This window comes from Triticum aestivum, chromosome 7A, assembly GCF_018294505.1.
Source record: "Triticum aestivum cultivar Chinese Spring chromosome 7A, IWGSC CS RefSeq v2.1, whole genome shotgun sequence".
NCBI lineage: Eukaryota > Viridiplantae > Streptophyta > Magnoliopsida > Poales > Poaceae > Triticum > Triticum aestivum.
This window is the reverse complement of record NC_057812.1, coordinates 330,536,641-330,543,114: the sequence shown is the minus strand read 5'-3', so window position 1 is coordinate 330,543,114 and position 6,474 is coordinate 330,536,641.

Genomic DNA, 6,474 nt, shown 5'->3' with positions numbered 1-6,474 from the left:
TGTGTGCCAACAATGGAGAGCTTCTGTCTTGATTAGTGGTGGCTGCATTTTGGAGCAGAGCGAGGAGCCCCCTTGGAAGAGGTGCCCGCAGCTCCAAAATTGGCCGCATCAAAGAATGGGTACTACTCATTAAAAAAAACTGGCACTGTAGCTGTGTGGGATGCTAGTTTTTTTTTTTAATGTTGGTAGGAGAGCTATCCAAATCCATTGATTAGAACGGCGTACTAAAGAAGGAATGCACCGCATAAGGCATATATAGGAGGAATGCACTGCACGCATCATGGGCCACAAACTCGTCGAAAGTTACTTTGGGTTGTAAATGGGCTAAAATGGATCATGGGCCTACACTGGCCCAGATACAAATGGGTGTAGGTCGAAAGAGACCATGGGCTGAAACTAGCTAAGACGCACAACAGACTGGAAATGAGCCGATATACATCACGGGCCGAAAATGGCCCAAAGACACCATGGGCTGTAAATGGGTCGAATTCATCACGGGTCGTAAAAGGTCCTAGAGGTTGTATAATTGTAAATGGGCTGAAAGGCAGTATAGTCTAAAACTGATCCAGAGGCACCACAAATCACACATGAGCCAAAAGTATCAACGGCCTAGAACCATGTTGAAAGGCCCACGTGCTGGAGCTGAATTCATGAAGGTCCTAACTATGTGAACCCGAGCCGTAAATTGGCTACATGCAAGCAGCCGTTAAAGGGCCTTACATGAGCCAAATCGCCTATGTAGCCCATGGGCTTTAACCAGGCCTTTGTCTGGGTTGGCCTATTTTGCTCCCAACAAAACTCATAAACGGGTCTATGGTGCGAAGTGGTGCTCCCCACAAAACTCACATACGGGTCACCTCGGGTGCTTGTCTATGATGTGTCAGAGTAAGAGCAGTTGCGGCCACTTGATGCAACGCTCCTTGAGGAAGATCGTCTTTGGGCGGCTGTGCGAGTTGCATGCTACCAGCAAGCTTTGCGCCGCTACCATAGCCGCAAAGTTTATGCCCAAAGCTTTGAGGAAGGCGACCTTATTCTTCGACGCATTCAAGCCGCCAAGAGATCAAACAAGTTGACACCAAAGTGGGAAGACCCTTATCGGGTAGTACAAGTCACCAGACCTGGCGCAGTCTGTCTAGAGATCGAGGATGGCATTAAAGTGCAGAACTCATGGAATATTGAGTATCTTCGCAAGTTCTACCCATGAGGCGCAGTTGCCGAGCCTTATTACCAACGAACCCTTTTGTACAAGCTTTGTCGGCAAGACTTGTTAGCCTTTGTACAAAGCCAGGCGTAGATCATGTGAATAAAGCTAAGTGTTTCTACATATTCATTTATGTATAAATGCATGTAATGTTGTGATTACACTTTGGTTTGTATGAGATGGCTGATGAACCGCCAAGGTTTTCAAACCACTCTTTTCTCTTCTTTCTTTTTCTCAAAGGACGGAAGGATCCCTCGCGTACAAGCTTCCCTGAGGGAGTGACAATGGGAATACCATTTGAATGGCGTTGGTGTTTCAAGTGATCATTTCGTAAAAAAGAAAAACAACATAAGGGAAAAGCTGAGTTGAAAAACTTTGAAACAATTTCCTTGTTATATTTGTAATTCCCCTTTGAACGATTTTGTGTTTGTATGAGAAACTTGCACGCGAAGGAACCTTGTCATGATCATTCGCGCTCTTACTTTGTTTCGAGCCCGCTCAACAATTTAAGTAGCTGCATTGAAAACATTAAAGGAAAACTTGTCGGCGGCAAGACTACCGGCTAGCTGCTAAGGACCCGTTCCTCAAACGCTCGCGGCAAGTGCGTGCCCCGGCAAGCTTCTGGCATGCGTAGGGTAAAAAATCAAATCATACAAAGATGAAGAGAAACAAGGGAGACATCACACATTCATCTGAGCATGATAAACGGTAGATATTCATTAACGAGTGCTCGATAACATTTTCTTAGCCCTTCCCTGCGGGGTTTACACCGAGTGCAATACAGGAGCAAAAGGAGTGCCTAGGCGAAGCCCGACTCGCTCCCGGAAGACCAGATGATGGTGCTGCCCGTGTTTAGCTGGAGTCGGAGCCGTCGTCCTCGATCTGGACACCTGGAGAGTTGTATCATCGTCCTCGGTCTTGGTGGAGGAAGCGGTGTCGCTGTCGCTCGAGCTCTTCGCGCAGCATTCCAGGCGAGCGCCTGAAGCCTCGAAGAACTTCACAAAGAGCGTGTTAGATCCGACCAGCCTGAAGTGAAGAAGGTGTCCCTGCCCCAAGCTGCGGGAGTGGACGAAGGACTTCCATCCGCGTGTGAAGTACATGATGTCGTTGGCGGAGATCTCGACGATCACCTAGACGGGGCCGTTGCAGCAGCCGTCCACGCATAGCCATAGGCCGCGCGGATGGCTATCTTCCATCATCCTAGCCAAGGGATGGGGAAGACGCAACCAGCTCCGCGGCCGATGGCGTAGTTCCATGACGAACTCGTGCGCCGTGTCCTCCGCATGGCCTTCTACCGGGGGAGGAGTGGCTGTAGATGAAACAACGAGTGCTCCGCCGTGGCGACCCCAACCCCGGCCGCCGCGTTCGCCATGACCACAGACCACGGCCCTTCCTCGAGCGCCGGAGCCGGCCTCCGTAGCTATGGCCGGAACGTGTGTGTGGTGCCGAGGATAAGCTCTCGCAGCAACGACGGATGCACGAGCTCGACCCTTTCCCCTTGCCATAGTGACAGCAGATTCAGGAGGGGAAGGTAGAAGAAGGAAGAGGCAATGATGGCTGGGGGATTGGAATGGAAAGAGGTGAATGAGCATCGCTCTCCCTGACCCCCCCTCTTTATAGGGAAGGCGCGAGGGCTGGCTCTTCACTATTTTTCGATGACCGCCCATTTTCACCAATCCCATGCCCTGCATTCCTGGCCAGGTGCACTACCCCAGTGACAGCCCAGTTTCATCAACCCCGTGCATCACGTTTCCTGCCAGGCGCAACACTCCAACGACCGCCTTGTTTTTATTAACCCTGCATTTTGGATGAAGTGCGTGTGGCGAGAGGGCGCAATAAAAGAGAAAATTAAGACAAATATGGTAGTTACTCTTCGCCACGCGTGGCTGTGCACCTGTTCAGGTCTGGCCCGACGATGCCTCGTGTACGTGCATACTCTAGATCTATGCACAGGCAGTAGCTGCTCGCCGACGTCAGGTTTGCCGGAGGATGGCCAAAAGCAAATTAAATCCAGATTAATGAAGAAGCAAAGAAGATCTCAGAAGACGAAAACCATCATGACAAAAATTGCAGGGTTAGTTTCCTGCCGCGTGTGTGTGTGCATTATTTGGGCCTAGCCCAATGACGCTTGGGAAACGTGTATGGCCTAGGCCCGGGGGCTCCTGTCGGTGTATAAAACATGGGATTTTACACCATGAGTTATGCACAGACGGTGGCATCTTGCCTGCTGGCCAAGGCTTGCCGAAGACTGCCAAGACCAAGATTCAAGGCCCAGTTGCAGAAGCTACTGGGAGAAGATCAAGACAAAGCACCAAGATCAACACCGAAGACAACTGAGGGAGTCCTAGACTAAGGGGTCCTTGGGCTGTAGTCCTATCTCTTATGGGCCGGACAGGTGGGATGCTCTGCGACTACTAGAAGACCAAGCTATAAGGTGACTCCGTGTCCGAACAGGAAACCATCAAAGCCTTGGTGTGTCCTCCAAGTCAAGAAGGAAGAATCAGCATGTTTATTCCCTGATGGCAACCGACCATGTGTAACCCTAGGTACCCCTAGTGTCTATATAATCCAGAGGGTTTAGTCTGTAGAGGCTAGAAGAAGAACCCTCATCCTACTCACCTAGGGTTTAGTTCATCTGATCTCGTGGTAGATCGACTCTGTAGACATCATATACACATCAATACAGTGAAGCAATGCAAGACGTAGGGTTTTACCTCTTCAAGAGGGCCCAAACCTAGGTAAATATTGTCCATGTGTTCTCCTATTCCCCATTGATCTAAGATCCACAGCTCGGGACCCCCTACCCGAGATCCGCCAATTTTGACACCAACATTGGTGCTTTCATTGAGAGTTTTGCTGTGCGATCACAAAAGGATCGATGGCTCGCCTAGTCATTGGAGATGGCATCCGCACCGGTGACATCTTTGTTCCCGGCTAGCTCTTCACGTTCAATGGCATTGTTCTACATGCCAACCCGGCCGGTCACCTGGACCAGGTCAACCGTTTTGCCCCTGAGCATCAAATCTGGTTTGGCAACCTGGAGTACATCGCCAAAGCTCGGAGCGATCTGATCTTCACCAGGTTCTCAACCTCGTTTGAGGATCTCAAAAACCCCGAGGCTTCGTCCTCGGATTTTCTTTCTGACCCTATCTCCGGGTCGGCCCTTACCTCGGATCCGGCTTCAACCCAGGAGACGACTTTGGCGCCTGAAGACTAGGAGTCAACCCTGGCTGGATGCGCCCCTTACACTACCACACCGGAGATTGACTCCGAAGAAATCCCGGACATCGATCCGGCTAGTCTCTCCCTGTTACACGAGCTGCTAGATCAGATCCAGACAATGAGCATCACAGGCACCCCTCCCTCGATCTACAATCGGATTGGTCCTGATGCAGATAGTGGGGATTTTTTTGTCCCACCCACCACCCACTTGGTAGCCACTGTCCAAGATTTAACCGACATGCCGGACTACACTTCTGAGGAGGACGACGACATGGATGAAGATGTCGATGCCATGGCCTATACTGCTACTGCCCCTCCCATCACCGAACGGTGGACAACCACCTCCACCTATGACGTCTATATGGTCGACACCCCTAACGATAAGGGCGATGACACCACTGGGAAGAACGGCGATGGCACCCTCGGAAAGGATGGTGATAAGCCTGACGAGGAGCAGCCCAAACGCCGACGTCAGCACAGACGATCCATGGGGTGCAAGGGCAGGGAAAGCAACACGGGCACTTCAGAAAGTGATACCCCGGACAATTTGGAAGACCTCGGCGACCCCGTTGCCCTCGAACAACAGCTCGATGACTCGGAGGGGCATGAGGATCAGTATAATCCCGAGGACCTCAATGACTCTGAGGACAATAACTACCTTCCTCTCTCTGAAGAGGAGGTTAGCCTCGGAGCCAAGGATTTCATCATCCTCGAGGACTAGCTGGACCATGAATGATTCAAGCAGCAACTTATAGCCACTGCTCGAAGCCTAAAGAAGAAGCAGAAGTAGCTAAAGGCCGAACAAGATACCCTCAGTGACAGATGGATGAGAGTCCTAGCAGCTGAAGAGGGGTACGACAATGAGCGGTAGGATCAAAACAAAAGCTACCCACACCGATGTTCGCTACCTCAGTTCGACGACGAGGCCCTGGAGCCCGCACCCCCAAACGCACTTAGAACAACCAGCCAGAATGCCTCCCTCGAGCACGGGACATGACGGCTGGAGAGGCCGAAAATCTACTTGCACTCCTTCGACGGAGAGGCAAGGAACCAATGCAGCCTGAAGATCCGTATGACCTACAACACGACCTCACCATTAGAGCAGGTCAGACAAGATCCATCTATGGATCTAGAGGGTACGCCCCACTGGACGGGACAGATACCCAGCTTGGCGCAACCGAAACGATAGAGCTCGAGAGAAGCACCGGGCATAGATGATAGCCGATCTCCGGTGCGACGTAGCCCGGGTCAGGGGCTCCGCTCACCCAATGTGCTTTACAGATGAGGTGATGCAGCATTAGTTCCCCAAAGGGTTCCAACTCATAAATATCAAACAATACGACGGGACAACATACCCAACCATATGGATCAAAGACTTCCTTCTCCACATTCGCATGGCCCAGAGACGACCTCCATGCCATCAAATATCTACCACTCAAGCTCAAAGGACTAGCCAGGCATTGGTTGAATAGCCTCCCCGAAAACTCCATTGGGAGTTGGGAAGAGCTCGAGGATGCTTTCCGAGCTAACTTTCAATGCACCTATGTTCGGCCTCTGGATGCCGATGACCCGAGCCACGTGGTCCAAAAGCTCGGAGAGTCAGCCCGACAATTTTGGAATCGGTTCTTGACGAAGAAGAATCAAATCGTCAACTATCCTGATGCCGAGGCAATAGCCGCCTTCCGGCATAGTATCAAAGATGAATGGCTTGCTCGCCAGCTCGGCCAGGACAAGCCGAAGACAATATTAGCACTAACCTCTCTCATGAACCGCTTTTGCGCGGGCGAGGATAGTTGGTTAGCTCGTAGAAGCAACAACCCGGACAAACTCGACACCACAAAAGTCTGGGACGGTAACGGGAAACCACGAGGCAACAAGAACAAACGCCGGCACAACGGTGGTGAAGCCAAAGACATGATAGTAAGTGCCGGATTCAATAAATCAGGACCGCGGAAGAAGTCCTCTAAAGGGAACTAGGATGGACCCACCGCGTTAGATAAAATCTTGGATAGACCCTACCAGATCCACGACACCCCAAACAAGCTCGCCAA